Here is a 21,596-nt window from a genome sequence, read left to right as displayed (position 1 = left end):
AGCTTGAGTCCTGGAAATAAGGGGGCTTTGAGACTCTATGCTTGGAGCCCTCGTGGTGCAGTGGTTAAGAGCTTGGCTGCTAACCAAAAGGTTGGCAGTTCAAATCCACCTGCAGCTCCTTGGAAACCCTATGGGGCAGTTCTACTCTGTTCTATAGGGTCGCTATGAGTCAGAATCAACTTGATGGCAATGGGTTTGGTTTTGGGGGGGAGTTTGGGGACTCCATATTTTCTCGATGAGACCACTTTCCTCTAGGCTTAACACTAGTCACAGTTTTAAGAGCAGCCCATAGGTATTTGAGTTTTTCTGGTGAAAACATCCTTTCTAATAACTATCACCCAATTATTTTTCACCAACTAACCAACATCAACATTAAAAAATGCTAAAGAAATTAAGCACTTAAGAGTGTGGACACAGAATGCCAAGACTCAGCTTCACTACTCACTGTCAATCTTAGACAAATTATTTAACCTCTTGGTTTCCTCAGCTGTAAGAGGAAGACTGTGATGGTATTTGGGAGGGATAGAATGGGCTGATACAAGCAAAATGCTTAGAATGGTGCCAGGAACATATTAATAGCACACTAAATTTAAAAATTGTTATCATTATTATTACCTTCTGTACCACAAGAAAAGATTCCATCATATGACTTTATTTCTTTAGCCAACAGAATTTCAAACCTCCCAGGTCATACCTCATAAACCAAACTTTATTCTAAACCAACGTCTGCCCTTTTCCAGCCCCAACTAAGATCTTCCATCCATTCCATCTGAAATCTTGGCCATTGGTTCCCAACAGCTCTTTCAACTAGTGGCTGGCTTTTCTTCCACACCACGTAAAATATAACCATGGACTGCCCAAAAAGGAACAAATCTGTCTTGGAAAACATAAAACCAGAATACTATTTAGAAGCAAGAATGGTGAGACAATCTATCACATATTTTGGACATGTGATCTGGAGGAATCAGTCCCTAGAGAAGGACATCATGCTTGGCAAAGTAGAGGTCATTGAAAAAGAGGAAGACCCTCAATGAGATGGATTGACACAGTGATTGCAACTATGGGATCAAGGATAGCAACAATTGTGAGCATGGCACAGGACCGGACAGAGTTTTGTTCTGTTGTATATGGGGTTGCTATAAGTTAGAACTGACTCGATGGCACCTAACAACAACAACATAACACAGGGTCTGTAAGAGGGACACATGTTTTTCTGGCCACTTCCAGACCATTTTAGTCTCAACTTAAAAACTCTAGCTTATTTGAAACAATGACCATAGTATAATTTTATCTACCACTGCTCTGCTTTGAACAACTATTGATCTCCAGGTTGTTTTATTCATTACCCTTGAGAATTTTCACAGACATGCATGAGATCCATCCAATAATCCCACCTCAGTTCTTTAGCATCTTCACTTCTAATAATAAACTTCTTGTCCATTTCACCTCAACCACTCAACCATAAATTTTTCATTACCAATAAATCCAACCCTCCAAAAATATCAATGTTAATTACCTACTCTCTAAACATCACCTTTTCTTTCCAGTTGACATAATCTAGTACTCTCCCACCAATGTTTATGATATCATCTAATCCATTGCCCCCTTCTCCCTTCTTTTCACTCTTCATCTCCTTCTCATGTCCTGACTTTCCTATTACTTGACTTAGACTTGATGGTCCAAAATTAAAATCACTGCTTTGTTACCGTTGACTTCCTATCCTTCTATTTCATATGATCCTGTCAAAATACCACTAGTTAAACTAAAAACTTGCTAATTTTTACCTCACCAGAGAACCTGAACATGGCTTGAGAAAAACACCTAACTTAAGTATGCTCAAGAGTCAGAGATAAGATAATATTTGTAATCAAAATCTGAAGTGGATTCTCTATGGTGCCCAGTGGTCTTATTACACCTGCCTACTAACTTTAACCTCTAACTTTTGCTCATAATTGTCTTATACTGTCTCTTCTCTCCTTGAATTGCAACAGTTTTCATTTTCCTCACTTTTAACTGATGACTTTTTACTTATTTTACTAAAAAATAAAAGCAATAAGAAGAAAATTATATCATCTCCCCACTATCAAATGTAATCACCACCCTATATTTATCCCACACTTTTTTCTTTACCTTCTGGAGTAGAGTTTTCAGGGCCTTCATTTATTGATGTGGCATGACTCAAAATGAGAAGAAACACTGGCAAATATCCATCAGAACGTGGAACGTACAAAGTATGAACCTAACAAAATACGAAGTTGTCAAAAATGAAATGGGATGCACGTATAGATCAATATCCTAGGCATTAGTGAGCTGAAATGGCCTGGTATTGACCATTTTGAATCAGACAATCACAAGGACTACTATACTGGGAGTGACAAATTGAAGAGAAGTGGCGCCCATTCATCATCAAAAAGGGCATTTCAAGAACTATCCTGAACTACAACACAATGTCAGTGATAGGATAATATCCATATGCCTACAAAAAAGATCAGTTAATACCACCATTATTCAAATTTATGCACCAAGCACTAATGCCAAAAGAAGGAGAAATTGAAGATTTTTTCAAAATTCTGCAGTCTGAAATTGACTGAACATGCAATCAAGATGCATTGATAATTACTGGTGACCAGAATGCAAAACTGGAAACAAAGAAGAAGGATCATTAATTGGAAAATATGGTCTTGGTGATAGAAAAAAATGCCAGAGATTGAATGATAGAATTTTGCAAGACCAATGTCTTCTTCATTGCAAATACCATTTATTACTAACATAAACAGTGACTATTTTTTTTTATACACAAGGACCTCACCAGATGAAATACACATCTGTGGAAAGACAAAATGATAAAGCTCAATATTGTCAGTCAGAACAAGGCCAGGGGCTGACTGGAACAGGCCTTCAATTGCTCATATGCAAATTCAAGTTGAAGCTGAAGAAAATTAGAACAAGTCCACAAGAGCCAAAATATAACCTTGAGTATATCCCACCTGAATTTGGAGACCATCTCAAGAATAGATTTGATGCATTCAACGCTTCTGACTAAAGATCAGATGAGTTGTGGGATGACATCAAGGACATCATACATAAAGGAAGCAAGAGTCATTAAAAAATGGGAAAGAAAGAAAAGACTAAAATGGATAACAGAAGAGACTATGAAACTTGCTCTTGAACGTAGAGTAGTTAAAGGGAATGGAAGAAATGAAGTAAAAGCCCTGAACAGAAGATTTCAAAGGGTGGCTCCAGAAGACCAAGTATTATAATGAAAAGCGCAAAGACCTGGAGTTAGCATACCAAAAGGGAAGATCATGCTCAGCATTTCTCAAGCTGAAAGAACTAAAGAAAAATTCAAGCCTTGAGTTATTGAAGGATTGTATGGGCAAAACACTGAATGACACAAGAAGCATCAAAAGAAGGTGGAAGGAATACACAGTCACTGTATCAAAAAGAATTGGTTGACATTCTACCACTTCAGGAGAAAGAAATGATGGTACTGAAGGAAGAAGTCCAAGCTGCGCTGAAGGCACTGGGGAAAAACAAGTCTTCAGGAGTTGATGGAATTCCAATAGAGATGTCTCAATAAATGGATGCAATGCTGGAAGCGCTCACTTGTCAATGCCAAGAAATTAGGAAAACAGCAACTGGTCAATCGATTGGAAGGGATCCATATATTGCCCATTCCAAAGAAAGGTGATTCGACAGAAAGCAGAAATTATGGAACAATATCAGTAATATCCCATATAAGTAAAATCTTGCTGGAAAAAAAACTCAAAAATGGTTGCAGCAGTACATCAACAAGGAACTGCCAGAAATCCAAACTGGATTCAGAAGAGGACATGGAAAGAGAGATATCGTTGCTGATGTTAGATGGATCTTGGCTGAAAGCAGAGAATACCAGAAATATGTTTACCTGTGTTTTATTAACTATGCAAAGGCATTCGACTGTGTGAATCATAACAAATTACAGATAACATTGTGAAGAAGGAGAATCCCAGATCATTCAATTGTGCTCATGAGGAACCTGTACGTTGACCAAGAAGCAGTCCTTCAGGGGGATACTACATGGTTTCGAATCAGAAAATGTGTGTGTCAGGGTTGTATCCTTTCATTATACTTATTCAGTCTGCTTGTGGAGTAAATAATGCAATAAACTGGACTATACGAAGAAGAAAGTAGCGTCAGGATTAGGGGAAGATTCATTAACAACCTGCGATATACGGATGATACAACCTTGCTTGCTGAAAGCGAAATGACTTGAAGCACTTACTGATGAGGATCAATATGGATTACACCTCAGTGTAAAGAAAACAAAATCCTCATAACTGAGACAATAAGCAACATCATGACAAATGGAGAAAAAACTGAAGTTGTGAAGGATTTCATTTTACCTGGATCCACAATCAACATCCAAGGAAGCAGCAGTAAAGAAAGCAAACAGTGTATTGCATTGGCAAATCTGCCTCAGAAAACCCCTTTAAAGTGTTTAAAAGCAAAGCTATCTCTTGGAGGACTAAGGTGTCCCTGGCCCAAGCTATGATTTTTTCAATCACCTCAAATACATGTGAAAACTGGACGAGAATAAGACCGAAGAACTGATGCATTTGAATTATGGTGTTCACGAAGCATATTGAATATACCATGGACTGCCAGAAGAATGAACAAGTCTGTCTTGAAAGAAATACAGCCATTGTGCTCCTTGGAAGCGAGGATGGAGAAACTTTGCTCACATAGGTAAGGTGGATGAGCAGCAAAAAAGAGGAAGACCCTTGAAGATATGGACTGACACAGTGGCCACAACAATGCTCTCAAATATAGTGATGATTGTGAGGATGGCATGAGACCAGGCAGTGTTTCATTGCGTTGTACACAGAATCACTATGACTTGAAACCATCTCAATGGCACCTAACAACAACTGTCTTTCCTTTTCTCAAGGCCACTCTTTCACTTCTCAGCCTCAGTAAATGACCCCACCCTCTACTCAAGCTAAAAATTTAGTTGTCATTTTTACCACTTTTCTTTCATACACACCAGTCATTTAATCCATAAGAAGTTGTGTTGGTGTTGTCTTCAAAAACTGAAAAACAAACAAATAAGAAAGGTGTTGCTGTCAAGTCAATTCTTACTCATGGCAACCCCATGTGTAACAGACTAGAACTTCTCCATAGGATTTTCCTGGCTGTCTACTCTGTTCTATAGGGTCGCTATGAGTCTGAATCAACTCCATGGCAATGAATATGGAATCTTTACAGAAGCAGATCGCTAGGCTTTTTTTTTTTTTTTTTTTTGCAGCACCACCAACCTTCAGGTTAATAATGGATCACAAACTGTTTGTGCCACACAGGGACCTTCAAAACATATCCCCAGTCCATCTACTTCTTGCCAGTTCTACCACTACTACCTTCAGCCACCATTTCCCATCTTGGGATTATGAAAATTTCCTCCTAGCTGCTCTCTCTGCTACCATGGTGGTGCAATGGTTAAGTAATGTCTACTATTGAAACCCACCAGCCACTGTTCCAACCCACCAGCCACTCACTGCAGGCCTGGCCTGGTTCCTCCCCCTGACACAGGTGATACAGACTGCCTGCAGCCCCACATGGCCTTGCTCCCTCTCACAAATCTCTCCCTCCTCCTTCCCCTCTCCCTTTCACCTCAGTTTCTCGTTAATGCACCAAAAATTTCAAAGAATGGAAGTTTTACTCTTGTCTTAATGCCAAAATTTTGGATAATGAGATTTTTGGTAAGTGAGGGGTGGGTGTATTTAAAGCTAGATGTTATTAAGCTTGGAGTCCCTGGGTAGTGCGAACAGACAACACACTCAGCTGATAACCTTTTGGCGGTTGGAGTTCACCCAGAGGCTCCTCAGAATAAAGGTCCTGTGATCTACTAAAAAAATCAATCATTGAAAACCGTGTGAAGCAGAGTTCTATTCTGACACACATGGGGTAACCACAGGTTATAGGTCGTTATTATTCAGCTTATCTGACAGATGAGGAAAACGGAGTCTCGGGGAGGTGAAAAGACTTGGCCAAATTTCAAACTGGGAGTAAGAGGCAGAAGCAGAATTCAAACTCAGGTTTAACTCTAAGACTATGACATTGTCACTTTATTCCTATATAAATAAGAACACACCCTTAACTGCTATTTGAGTTTTAGATGGTGGGGCTTCCATAGTTTAAATTTCCTATAAATAAGGCTAAAAAATATTAAACTAGTCACTTTTAGTGAATGAAGGAAATGAGCCCAATACCCTTATGAACAGAATTTGTAGTTCTGTATCTATTTTCTAATTATGTATGTTCTCAAATTCAACATTTTAATAACATTCCCATTTCTTTATTCCTATATAAATATCAGTAACTGAACAGAGACTAGTTTGAAAACCTTTTAGTATGTTACCCTTCAAATATGTTTATTCTATCATACAGAAATAATTGTTCTGTTATTTTTTCCTCTGAATAAATTCCCTTGTTTTATGTGTAAAATATAACCTCAAAATTTCAATTCTATTTCACAGTTTTGTATTTGTACTATAATAAGAACGAAAATCCTACTTCCTTTTTAACTGGAAAGGTTAATGGTATTCACTCCCTTTTATTTGCCTGTGAAACATAACACAGCTTTCTGTTTAATTCCACAAAACAGGATCTTTAAAAGAAAAACCATCTCCCTTCCCAAAATCTGAATACTTTCATTTTACCAAAATAATATAAAAATTAAACTGTTTTATACTTTACAAATCCTTTTATTATTTGTGAAATGTAACAATTAATATTATAAAACATTTCTCTTTCAGAATTTAAGTTTTAAAAATGTATTAAGAAGGCTTTCAACGTTTTTATTCTCTTACTTCTCCTTTATTTCCTGTGGAGATACACATTGAAAATAAACTTGTTTCTTCTCAGAAGCCAGGTTATTGAAGAAAATAAAATAAAGCACTCATAATGACTAGGACTACCATCAGGCCATAGGGTGCATTTGAACTAATTAGAAAAAGGTGTCATTTCTTCCCAGTGGACACAGGCCTGTACCAGAGTACATGGCTGGGCAAGCAGAGTATGTTTAGAATTTCATTTTCCACCCACCCTCTCTTCTGGACACCGGTATGTTGTGCACATCCTGACCAACTATAGACAACGACCATAATGAAGGACTTAAAAGTGATTATGAATTCTAATATAGACTGGATACTAATTTGAGTCTTAAATTACACTAACAGAAGAAGAAAAGCCCTCTTTTCTTCTGAAAGTTGGGCATTTAGTGTTTAATAAATATTAATCTACTGATTAGTTAGCTCAAATGACAAGTTAGATTTTAAGAAAGAAACTTAATTCCAAGCTTATCTCTCTGCTATAATTCTTTTGTTAAGGTAGAACTGATCCTGGACAAAACTGCAGTTTTTCACTATGTGCCTTCCCATGCCTACCTTTCAACATTCTTTCCTCCTTTGGGTGACAGTGAAGCTCTCAGATCTTTTCATTTCTCCTTTGTGAATTTATTAATGTGATTTTAATTATTCCCTCTTTGGAATCAAACCTTAACCAGCAGGAAAGAGTCTCTTATTTTGAAATCATTTGTGGCAGCCACAGCATAGATTAAATTAGTTTCATTTACTCATTTGGAACCTTTGGCTGGTGCAAATGTGGAATGGACTGAATTGTGTTCCCCAAAAAAATATACATCAACTTGGTTAGACTGTGTGTAGTTGTTCCCCATTTTGTGATATTCTTATATGTTATAAATCATAATCTCTGCCTGTGGTTAAAAGGATTACTCAGGTCACCTCCCTGACCCAAAAGGGAGTTCCCCTGGGGTGTGGGCTGAACCATCTTTTATCTCTCAAGAGATAAAAGGAAAGGGAAGCAAGAAGAGAGTTTGGGGGCCTCATACCACCAAGAAAGCAGCACCAGGAGCAGAGCACATCCTTTGGACATGGGGTCCCCGAGCCTGAGAAGCTCCTCGACCAGGGGAAGCCTTACTCCATAGCCAACAGAAAGGGAAAGCCTTCCCCTGGAGCTGACATACTAAATTTGGACTTGTAACCTACTAGACAGTGAGAAAATAAATTTCTCTTTGTTAAAGCCATCCACTTATGGTATATCTGTTATGGCAGCACTAGATAACTAAGACAGAATTTTTAACACACTTGGCTGCTAACCAAAAGGTTGGAGGTTTGAGTCCACCCAGAGGTACCTCCAAAGAAAGGCCTGGTGAACTACTTCTGAAAAATCAGCCATTAAACCCTAATGGAGCACAAGTCTACTCCAACCCACGTGAGGTCACCATGAGTTAGAATTGACTTAAAGGCAACCAGTAACTAGCACGCTGTCTTTGTTGGCTGGTGGGGTTGCCATGAGTTAGAATCAACTTGATGGCAACTGGCTTACCAGGAGTTGACGCCCTGACCAGACTAACACAAAACAGTTTTTCTCTGATTAAAAACAGCAGCCCAAATGCAGTTAGGCATCTTGCGACAGAAAATCAGTGCTTTTAAGCTTTTCACAAATGATTGTGTCAGATTTTTACTTTGTTCCAATTTAAATTGCTATAGGCTTTTATAGGGCATCCAATATATGGACTTTCACTTTAGGAAAAGAATTCAGATGAGTACTGAAACACCAGCAGCTAGTAATATGTGCAAATGAATCCAAATAAGACATTTGAGTGTTCTTAGCAGGGTTTTGGGGAAAATAAAGTGAAAGAGTTTAAAACATTTCTTGTGATCTTATTATTGGCAACTTGTAAAGGAGGCGTGAAGCAACATAATGTATGGCCGTGTTTACCATGGCACTGCCTAATGAAAGACAAGGCATCTGACATTTACAAGAAAAGACTCCTATCCCTGGATTTAAATTCAATGACAGTTAAAATATCCTCAGCATAGTGTTTATAAAGCTAATTCTTTTTCACTTAAAAACTTACCACTTCTCTAGTAGATAGAAGCCTACTCTTTAACTGCCTTAAAGGAAGAAATCTGACTCACTTGCTTTTCCTAACCAATATTTAATCAAGGGAAAGCTCCCTACAGACAAAGCACTTTAGAGACATTGAATTTATTTCTTCTTGAAACGCCTTCCTGATATTTAAAGTGTGCCAAAATGAAACCGACAAAGGACTGCCAAAATATTTTCCTGAAACCTCTGGGAAACAATCATGAAGATACTCTAGGACGTATTAATTTTCTGAGAACATCATTCTTTTGGGTTTAAAGTCTTGAGATTTTGTTCCATTTTCAGAATTTTCTCAAAGAATCCTGATCCCTATTTTATCAGTATAGAAAGCAGTGGTTATTAAAACCATTTGATTCATTAGTTAACAAATGTATCTGAGTACCTACTCTGTGCCTGGTACTGTACATAGCACTAGAAACACGAAGATAACGATGCACCTCTTATTGTGTATAAATAGTATATTTCCCAAATGACATGCTATATCCATGTGACTAAGTTTTGAACAATGGAATATAATTCTAGAAACTTCCTAGAATCTCCTTGAACAAATAGCTGGCACAAATCCTTTGTACCTTGTTTTTGATCCTTCTCCCATTCTGTCTCCTGGAACATAGATGCCAACTTGGACCACATGGTATACCAAAACCAAACCCACTGCAGTCAAGTCGATTCCAACTCACTGCAACACTATAGGACAGAGTAGAACTGTCCCACAGGGCTTCCAAGGGGTGGCTAGTGGATTCAAACTGCTGACTTTTTGGTCAGCAGCCAAGCTCTTAACCACTACAGGGTATACAAAACAACAGTGAGCTGAAGGTCTTGAGTCCCTGAGGAGCAAGTCAACTTACTAGACCCGGATCATGTGCTTCTGGATTTTTACGTGAGAAAAAAAATTAATGTTTTTATTTTTTTTTAGTCACTGATAAATTTGAGGCTTTCTGCTACCTCAGCTAAAATCAACCATGATGAAATCCAGTTCCAATTTCTTTTACTTTACAAATTCCTGCAATATAGGCCAGAAACCATTTTCTCCAGAGAACCTTCTTTGACTAGGACCAATTACAGCAACTGAACAGTAGAGTAAAATGAAGTATTTGGCATGCGCATAAATAGATGGAAAATATGACACAGAAGTTAAGAAATATAAAGGACACAGTAAAATAGAGAGCGCAGAAACTTTGAAGAGATGGCCAATAATTTACAGAGCATTCGTTAATTACCAAATAGAATTAAAAAAAAAAATTATATCCAGACAATTCTTAGTGAAACTTCAGAGGACCAAAGACTAAGAAACACTCTTAGAAGCAGCAAAAAATAGCCTCCTCCCCAAAATCTAATCACCTACAAAGAAACGGCAAATAGACTATTCTGAATTATCAACGGCAATAATGGAAGTTAGAAGAAACTGAATGATTTCTTCAAAGTGCTTAAAAAAAAAAATTCTCAGCTTAGATTTCTATATCCAGTAGTAGAACCTTTCAAGAACAAGGATGAAAGAAAATGTCTTTAGTTTAGAGATTTTAACATCAGAGGAAATGATTTTAGAAATAAAATAATCCCATAAAAATGTAAGAGATGTAAGACTGAGTAGTGAATAAATATATTCTAAGTATGAGGGTAAATTTAAACATCAATACACTGTATTAAGCAGAATAATAATATGTACTTTTAGGGGTTAAAAAACTTATTGATAGAATGGAAATACTGGTCATAACACATATTTTTTTGAGGACACATATACAAAAGAAGAAGCATTGTTGGATTAAAACATTTAATTATTGAATTATTATTGAATCTTGAATTATTTGAGAAGCTGTAAATATACTAATTAACATATGACTTTATTAAATTAACCAGCCCCAAACAAAATAAAACAAAACAGACAAACCAAAAAACAGGGCATCTTAGTTATCTAATGTTGCTTTAATAGAAATACCCCAAGTGGGTGGCTTTAAGGAACAGAAATTTACTTTCTCACAATTTGGAAGACTAGAAGTCTGAATTCAGGGCACTTGCTCTAAGGGAAGCCTCTCTTGTCCACTCCGGGGGAAATTCTTGTCTCTTTTTAGCTTCTGTCTCTGGGTTCCCTGATGATCTTCTTGTGGTGTCTATCTTTTCCCCATGGGTACTTCCTTGACTCTGTCCGAATCTGCTTTTTCATATCTCAAAAGTCATTGGTCTAACACTCACCCTACACTTATGTGGCCTTATTAATATAAAATAGAAAGTCCTATTCCCAAACAGGATTACATCCACATGTATAAGGGTTAGGATTCACAACACATATATTTTGAGGGCACAATTCAATTTGCAACACAAGGTAAGAAAGAGTAACTTTAAAGTTGGTTAAAAAAGGTAACTAAAAGTAGCTGGGAATGAAAGAAATAAAGAGGAATATAAGCTCAGAAAATCCTGACTAAGATTTGAAAAGAGGGAGAGAGAGAAATATGAAATGCAAATAAATTGGTAGTCAGAGGTAGGACTTCTGAAATGTCGGTGTAAGGTGCTCTCAGAAGTCTCTCCGCCAAAGAGACATTTACTAAGCTGTTCAAAATTAGCCAGAACAATCATTTAGAATTTCCACAGATCGATCAAAAGTCTTAAAACAAATAGGGAGACGTTTGTGCAACAAAGTCTGTAGAACTCGGTAAGAATAGGGGAAGGCCATGGCTTTGAGATCAAGGTGCACGTATTCCTCCACAGCTCTGTGTTGTGAAAGACCTATTCTGGTGGCCTCAACAGCTGAGCGATAGCTCCTTTATCTCCCAGCTTCCGACTGTGCAGTTGCTACTTTGGGTGAACTCAGCAGCAGGTGAACATCAGCAGATCCCACCTTGCCTATTCTGTACTTCAAACATTTATGCTGGGTGGTGGTGGAAGCCAGATAATTACATCAATTTCCACCACCATCCAGCCTTCTTCATAAAGAGGATTCAAATAGGACAGAAATAAAAACATATGTCCAAACAAAAATTTGCACACAAATATTTATAGAATTATTATTCACAACAGTCAAAAAGTGGAAACAACCCACATTCTCCATCAACTGATGAATAGATAAACTGTGCTATAGCACAGTGGAATATTCTTCAGCAAAAAAAAAAAAGGAATAAAGTACTGATACATGCTACAGCATGAATGAACCTTAAAAAAAATTACACTGTGTCAAATAAGCTAGTCACAAATAACTACACATTGTGTGATCCTAATTACATGAAATATCTAGAGTAGAATAAACAAATACATCAGGAAAGTTAATAGATTAGTGGATTCCTAGGGCTTGAGGAGGTGGAACGTGACTGCTAATCGGTACAAAGTTTCCTCTGGGAGACGGAAATGTCCTCCGATTTTAATGATGGTTGCACAACTCTATAAATGTACTAAAAACCATCAAACCATACACTTTAAATGGGTAAATTGTATGGTATGTAAATTGTATGTTAATAAAATATGAAAGTAAAAATAAATTAATAAAAATAATACAAGTAAACCTATAATACCAATGTATAGGGCAATAAAAAAAAAAAAAGAAGAAGAGTAGATGAACTACTTCAAGGATAAACTGACAAATCCAGCCCAACAGTGGTAAATTTTATAACTTTTCTTTCAATATCTGATAGATAAAATAGACAAAACAAAGCAAAAAACAGTATGAGAAAAAAAATTACCATTATCTAATAGAGAAATTTCTTACAGACAAATGAGAAGGACATATATTTTTTTTTTCAAGCACACTTGGAATATTTGTTAAAAGATTACTTTCATATTTGGCCATAAAAAAAGTCTTGCCTAGTTTCAAAAGGTTTAGAGTCATACAGAACTCATCACAAAAAGGCCAAACCCATTGACATCAAGTTGATTCTGATTCATAATGACCCCATAAAAAAAACAAAAACAAAAAACAGTTGCCTTCGAGTTGATTTCAACCCACAGTGACCCTACAGAACAGAGTAGAACTGCCCCATAGAGTTTCCAAGGAGGGCCTGGTAGATTTGAACTGCTGACCTTTTGGTTAACAGCCGAATGCTCAAACGCTGTACCGCCAGAGCTCCAGAACTCATTACATGCTCCAAATATAGTTTAGCTAAAAATAAATAGCAAACATACAACTAGGAATATTCCAAATTTAGAAATTTAGAGACATGCTATTAAATAACCCAGGGATCAATGAAGAAATGAAAATAATAAAACATTTATAAGAATATAATAAAATTGTATGTATATGAATATATATAAGTACATATGTGTATAATCATACATGTATAATGAAAAATGCATAACACTGACATTTTTATATCATATCTATATAAATTACAGATTATTTTTTCTGAGAGAGTGTCTTTCATTTTGTTGTACTGTGGGGGCTTGCCTGTTGTTGTGATGCTGGAAGCTATGCCACCAGTAATCGAATACTAGTAAGTCACCCATGACAGACAGGTTTCAGCTGAGATTTCAGACTAAGATAGACTGGGAAGAAGGATCTGGGAGTCTACTTCTGAAAAGAATTAACCAGTGAAAACCTTATGAAGAGCAGCAGAACATTGTCTGATATAGTGTTGGAAGATGAGCCCCCACGGTAGGAAGACATTCAAAAGATGATTGAAGAAGAGCATTCTCCTCAAAGTAGAGTCAACCTTAATAACGTGGATGGAGAAGAGCATTTGGGACCTTCATCTGCTGATGTGGCACAACTCAAAATGAGAAGAAACACCTGCAAACATTCATTAATAATCAGAAGGTGGAATGTACAAAGTATTAATCTTGGAAAATTGGAAATTGTCAAAAACTAAATGGAACATCAATTTCCTAGGCATTAGTGAGCTGAAATGAACTGGTATCAGCCATTTTGAATTGGACAATCATACGGTCTACTACGACAGGAATGACAATTTGAAGAGGAATGGCGCTGCGTTCATCATCAAAAAGAGCATTTCAAGATATATCCTGAAGTACAAAGCTGTCAGTGATGGATAATATTCATACACCTACAAGGAAGACCAATTAAAAGGACTATTATTCAAATTTATGCACCAATCAGTAAAGCCAAAGATGAAGAAATTAAAGATTTTTATCAACTTCTACAGTCTGAAATTGATTGAACATGCAATCAGGGTGCATTGATAATTACTGGAGACTGGAATGTGAAGGTTGGAAAAAAAAAGGATCAGTAGTTGAAAGATATGGCCTTGTTCATGCTGGATATCACATGATAGAATCTTGCAAGACCAACTTCTTCATTGCTAATACCTTTTTCACCAACATAAATGGCAACTATACTATACATGTGGATTAGTCCCTGGAGAAGGAATCAAGCTTGGTAAAGTAGACGGTCAGCGAAAGAGAGGAAGACCCTCAACTGAGATGGACTGACACAGTGGTTTCAACCATGGACTTAAACATAACAATTGTGAGGATGGCACAGGACCAGCCAGTGTTTCATTCTGTTGTACATAGGGTTCCTGTGAGTCCAAGCCAACTCAATGACACCTAACAACAACAACAGTACATATGGACTTCACAAGATGGAATACACAGGAATCAAATCGACTACATTTGTGGAAAGAGCTGATGGAAAAGCTCAATATCATCAGAACAAGGCCAGGGACCAACTACGGAACAGACCACTAATCGTTCATATGCAAGCTCAAGTTGAAACTGAAGAAAATTAGAAGAAGTCCACAAGAACCAAAGTAGAACCTTGAGTGTATCCCACCTGAATTTAGAGATCATCTCAAGCATAGATTTGACTGGTTGTACACTAATGACTGAGGACCAGATGAGTTGTGGAATGATATCAAGGATATCATACATGAAGAAAGCAAGAGGTCATTAAAAAGACAGAAGAGAAAGAAAAGACCAGAATGGATGTCAGAAGGGACTCTGAAACTTGGTCTTAAACATCCAGCAAAAGGAAAAAAAATGATGAAGTAAAAAGCTGAACAGAAGATTTCAAAGGACAGCCTGAGAAGGCAAAGAATAGTATCATGATGACATGTGTAAATCCTGGAGTTAGAAAACCAAAAGGGAAGAACATGTTAGGCGATTCTTAAGCTGAAAGAGCTGAAGAAAAAATTCAAGCCTCGAGTTGCATTAATGAAGGATTCTATGGGGGAAAATATTGAACAACACAGGAAGCATCAAAAGGAGACGGAAGGAATACACAGAGTCATTGTACCAAAAAGAATTGATCAATGTTCCACCGTTTCAGGAGGTAGCATGTGATCCAAAACTGATGGTACTGAAGGAAAAAGTCCAAGCTGCACAGAAGGCATTGGCAAAAACAAGGCTTTAGGAATTGACAGAATATCAATTGAGATGTTTCAACAAACAGATGCAGCTCTGAAAGTGCCCGCTTGTCCATGCCAAGAAATTTGGAAGACAGCTACCTGGCCAAACAACTGGAAGAGATCCATATTTATGCCTATTCCCAAGAACGATGATCCAACTGAAAGCAAAAAATATTGAACAACATCATTAATATCACAAGCAAGCAAGATTTTGCTGAAGATCATTCAAAAGTGGCTGCAGCAGCATATTGACAGGGAACTGCCAGAAATTCAGGCCAGTTTCAGAAGAGGACGTGGAACCAGGAATATCATTGTTGATGTCAGATGGATCCTGGCTGAAAGCAGAGAATACCAGAAGGATATCTACCTGTGTTTTATTGACTATGCAAAGCATTCAATTGTGTGAATTATAACGAATTGTGGATAACATTGTGAAGAATGGGAATTCCAGAACACTCAATTGTGCTTATGAGGAAACTGTGCATGGATCAAAAAGTAGTTGTTTGAACAGAATAAGGGACTACTGTGTGGTTTAAAGCTAGGAAAAGTGTGTGTCAGGATTGTATTCTTTCATCATACCTATTGAATCTGTATGCTGAGCAAATAATCCAAGAAGCTGGAAGAACAGGGCATCAGGATTGGAGAAAGATGCACAATCTTGCTTGCTGAAAGTGAAGAGGTCTTGAAGCACTTACTAATGGAGATCAAAGACCACAACTTTCAGTATGTATTATATCTCAACATAAAGAAAACAAAAATTCTCACTACCAGTAATCAACATTGTGATAAGTGGAGAAAAGGTTGAAGTTGTCAAGGATTTCATTTTACTAGGATTCACAATCAATACCCATGGGAGCAGCAGTTAAGAAATCAAAACATGCATTGCAGCGGGCAAATCTGTTGCAAAAGTCTTTTTAAAGTGTTAAAAAATAAAAATGTCACCTTGAAGACTAAGATGCACCTGTCCCAAGCCATGGTGTTTTCAGTCACCTCATATGCATGTGAAAACTGGACAAGGAATAAGGAAGACTGAGGAAAAATCAACACCTTGAATCATGATGTTGGTGAAGAATAGTGTATATATCGTGGACTGCCAAAGGAACAAAAAAATCTATATTGGAAGAAGCACAACCAGACTGCTCCTTAGAAGCAAGATTGGCAAGGCTACGCCTCACATACTGTGGATATGTTATAAGGAGGGCAAGACTACATCTCACATACTTTGGACATGTTATCAGTCCCTGGAGAAGAGCAACATGCCTGGTAAAGTAGAGGGTCAGTGAGAAAGAGGAAGACTGTCAACAAGATGGATTGGCACAGTGGCTGCAACAATGGGCTCAAGCATAACAACCATTTTGAAGACGGTGCTGGACCGGGCAGCGTTTTGTTCTGTTGCACCTCCCGTCGCTATGAGTTGGAACCAACACGCAGGCACCTAACAACAACAACAGCATAGCCTTTTGAGTTCCTAGTTTAATGAAGAATCTGTTAGATATCCATCCTTTGGCTTTCCTATGTTTTATCTTCTATTTCATAGACTTGGCACAGCCATCAAAAACATCTCTTAAATCAAATTTCAGTGAAATTATTTTATCAGTTGTTGTTCTTGCTGTTTTTAATCAATTTTATAGATGCTTTTTTCAGGAAGGCCATTTAGCTAACTGCCAGAAATGGAAGTCCTTGAATTCAAACTCTATAACGTATTTTTGATATCTGCACACAATTATTTCTCATATAAGTCAATCTGATGCATGCATAATACAATCTTAGGACATGCAGTATTATATTATTTTACACTTCTGACAAAATACGACACGACCATAGATTCCTGGTCACATCTATATAGAGATCAGTTATGTCTACCAAATCGTTTGAAATCCATATAAATAAATGAACTGAAAATTTTAAACAGAAAGTTTTGGCTTTTATTTTTATTTAAAAACAGAAGAATTTGAAATATGAAACATTTATTTTAACATTGTCCCTTTAGACACCACCACCTTAATCTAATCTGAGTTGGTAAACAAAAGGCAAAAGACCAACACCCGAATGTTTTCCAACCATACCTCACGGAAGGTTCATGTAACCCCAACATTACCAGCATCAGTTTTCCCATAAGTCAGAATTAATGTTTCCAATTCCTTCACTGTATAGTACATTCAAATACATTTGCTATGGCCATTGTCATGTTTGATTTGCATCAAATTAAGGACTTCAACAAACTAGAAAATGTACAGAAAATGGGGGCAATGATAACAACAGGGTCTTAAAATATGCAGCTTAAGGAAATCGGGTGCATAGCTTTGGAAAAAGAAGTTTCAAGTAGAACAAAAGTTTTACTTCATATACGTGAAAGGACTTCATGCAGAAGAAAATTGAATTGTCATGTTTTTCTCCAGTGAGCAAAACCAGGAAAAATGGATAGAAATTATAATAAGATCAATTTAACTACAACAAATGGAAATCCATTTTGATAATGTGATAAATTATTGCTTCAAATGCATGATAGAGCACCATTTCTTAGCTTGTTTTTGTGTGAGACCAGATTATAGCATCAGATAGAGAATAGGACAAGATTGTTTCTAAGGTTGCATCCAAGCTAATGACATTGGGCCTAGGATTAAAAAAAAAAATTAAGCACTAGTTAATTGTTTAATTAAATACAAACTTAATCAACAGTGAGTCAGGTATTCCACTAGCTACTAGGAGTGCAAAGATTAAAACTACAGACTCTGCCTTCAGCAAATAATTAAGGGTACAGGTAAAGCAAAGATAAAACAATGTGAGAGGTTCTGCCAAAAAGGCATGAATAGAGTATTATGATTCTCCAGACAAAGAGCACCTTATTTCCCATAGTGATATTAATAAAGGGCTCCTGGGGGTGGTGGCCCCTCAACTGAATTATGAAGGATGCACAAGTGTTAGCCAGGTAGAAAAGGGGTTAAGAGCATGTTATGATGAATTTATGGCAATAAGAGACTATCGTCTATTCATGGAATGGCACAGAGTAATATAAAATATTATGCTCAGGTACTCTAATATAGAAGGGCCAATTTGCTACATGCTAAGAATTTTTCATAGCTTTTCTTCCTCCCTCAAAGTAATTCAACAAGATTCCAGAATTTTAAGCAGAGTAGGGACATAACCTGGCTCTTGAGAAGATCTCCATTAGAAAAGTATAAAGAATGAATTGGAAGGAAGTACAACTAGAAATAAGGAAACAGATAGGAGTCATTTATCAGAGACAACTGAAAAGGAATGTCTCAAATGCAGTTCCAGAGAGGATGGAGGAGAAAGAAAAGATTGAGAAAAACTTAGAAAAGACAGGATACAGGATTTTCTAGTTATTCACTTGAAGAAGAGGTGATGGAATGTGAAGGAAGTATCTGGAAATGCTTCCCAAGTTTTTAACTTGTCTATCTGAGTGTAATGATGCCATTTCATTAGACATGAAAAATAGTAATAATAATTTTTTTTTCAGGATAAGATTATATGGTCTGTTTTGGGAAATTTGTGTTCAGATATTTGGGTGGTATTTGGGATGGAAAGATTTAGTAAAAATATAAAAATATGGGTCTGGGACCTCAGAGACATTCTGGGCTAGAGATTTTCATAAGCATAACAGGACTTAGTGGGATCCATAGGAGCAGAGGAGAACACCCAGGAAGACTGAGTAAAATAAGAGGAAAAGAAGGCTGAAAAGAAACACTGGAGCACCAACATCTAAGATACATATACAGAAAAATGAGACAGTGAATGAAATTAAGGAGGAATAATAGAAACGCCAGAGAATGATAATGTGAAAGCCAAGGGCTTAGACAACTTGAAAAAGAAGAAAACCAAAAGGATTAGTTTCAAAAGTTCGATCTTGTTGTTATTACCATCCATTCGGTTCCAACTAATAGCAACCCTATGTACAACAGAATGAAACACTGCCCAGTCCTGTGCCGTCCTCACAATCATTATTATGCTTGAGCCCATTGAAGACCATGAATTAAAGGAAAAACTAAACGCCATTACTTTTCAGAACAAAATTGTCGTGTGCTGTCAGGTCAATTTTGACTCACAGTTACTCTATAGTACAGAGTAGAACTGCCACATAGTGTTTCCTAGGCTGAAATCTCTATGGGAGCAGATAACCAGGTCTTTTCTCCCAATGACCCCTGTTGGGTTTGAACCATTGACCTTTTGGTTAACAGCTGAGTGATTTAACCATTGTGCCACTAGGGCTCCAAACTGCAGCTGTTGAGTTGATCCCAATTCACAGTGACCCTTAAAGAGTAGAACTGCCCCATAGTGTTTTCAAGGCTATAATCTTTACAGGAACAGATTATCACATCTTTTTCCTGTGAGTTCAATTGCCAGCCTTCAGATAGCAGTGGATCCCTTAACTATAGCGCCACCAGGACTGCTCTCAGAATAAAAGGGGGCAATACATCCTGAACTAACCCTAGTAATAAACATCTGCTCTCCTTCCAATGACAATCAGTTTAAAAATTCCTTTTTCTACATAACACAGTATGCATATATCTGAGTCAGATGGCTAGAACCATGGAGAAGACTTGGATTAAGGGTATTTTGAATGGGAAATTAAAAATATATATATATTTAGCTGGAGAATTGCTAAAGTTATTCCAAGCTAAATTTGTTTCCTACCAGCCACCAAAGATCTTTTCATTTTTAGTTTAGTTTTTTCACTCCTAGTTTAAGAAATAATGTAATAAGTAAACACGCTGAGACCAAAGTCAGAATCTCTGTGTGTTTATAGACAAAAAAAAACAACATGTATTTGGGATATTTATAGGAACTACAAAGAAGCAAAAAAAAAAAAAAAAAGAGATATTTGATTCAAGGAGACTATTATGAATCTTATTTTGCCCTTTTCGCAGCAAATCCAAACACGGTCTTTGAAATAAGTACACAGTTCTACCTGATCTTTCAGCATGATGCAAAGATGAAAAGTGTCCAGAACACCGTTGTCTACCTCTTTGAAAATAATCTCTTCATCTCTTTGTAGTGGGCTATACTACAACCTAGGTCATCCTTACGCTTTTGGCAGTAGGTGATTTCTGAGACTCATTCTCATTTTAGTCCTTTTTGAAGCAATCAGCATGATGCATCAGTGCAGGGGAGTAGTCTTAATGATGCAAAGCCTTCTGCTGTTTTCATCATTCGTGACTAAAAGCTAGAAAAATACACCACCTAGAAACAGCCCATCTCTGCAACAAGGTCATGTTCATTAACTGGGAATGGGGTAGAATTACATATTTAGCCTAATACTCTGTTCATGGGTCGGAAAGTTTGCCATAAATATGTGAAGGAAAATAGCTTCTGAGGTTTCATAGTGGAATAGGAAAATGTATGCCAATTCAGGAGTGGAAAAAAAGACTTCTCTCTTTTCTATAGTTAGTGGCACAAAGTGATCAAAGCGTACAACCTTGCAATATCAAAAGGAAAATTGAATGGAATACGAAATTCAGTATATTTTGATTTTTTTTTTTTTTTTTTACTAAAGTAATAAAGATTGATCCAATTTTTACCTCTAGGTTGGAGTGGTCTGAAAAATATCCAGTTGACATTAATGATATTTACCTGATAACAAAATACATATGTAAAAAGCAAAATATTGTCAGTGCATTTTCATCCAAGGTTTAAATAGAATGCATACAGTAAAAAAAAAAAAATTCAGTTAGGATACACACATTTATCCTAATCTTTATCTCAGTGTTACCAGAGTATTTACATGTAACATTAAGTTCTGTGGGATATTAATGATTGTTTAAAAAAATAAAAAGTTTCCAAAAGGTGATAGGCCTTACAAGGCCTTTTGATGTAACTCCTTTCAAGATATTGTGCAAGACAAAAGCAAAAACTCTGTGCATGTCCTGGGATTGCTCATCACGTTGAAGGTTTAATGTGACTCCACAGTTGTAACGCCTGGTCATAATGGAAGTAACAACCTAGGGCTGGGGCCATAGAAAGCAATTACACATCAAACTCAGATGTGAGGCCCCGGTGATAGAGTTTACACATGGTAGTTTTTGCATCTATATAAGGTAATTATGCTGATATTTCATAGTGACATGTTTAGTAGTAAAAGAGATTTGAAAACATCCATTCTGAGTTTCCAGTGACCTAAGGGACCTCTTCCAGGGCAGGGAGAATATCATTACCAGCTACCCCATTATGTTTCCTAAGAGAAATTGGGAAATTGGGAGGCCACTTACACCAAATATTCCCATAGTCTGGTAACTTCTGTATGCTTTGCTGAGTTTTCCATACCTTCTTTAGAACTTATTTGTCAGACTGCCCATTTTTGGCAAGCCTCCAGCCTAGTGCTCTGAGATTATTTCACACAAT

Source organism: Loxodonta africana, chromosome 4, assembly GCF_030014295.1.
Source record: "Loxodonta africana isolate mLoxAfr1 chromosome 4, mLoxAfr1.hap2, whole genome shotgun sequence".
Classification (NCBI taxonomy): Eukaryota; Metazoa; Chordata; class Mammalia; order Proboscidea; family Elephantidae; genus Loxodonta; species Loxodonta africana.
This window is presented reverse-complemented; position numbering follows the sequence as displayed.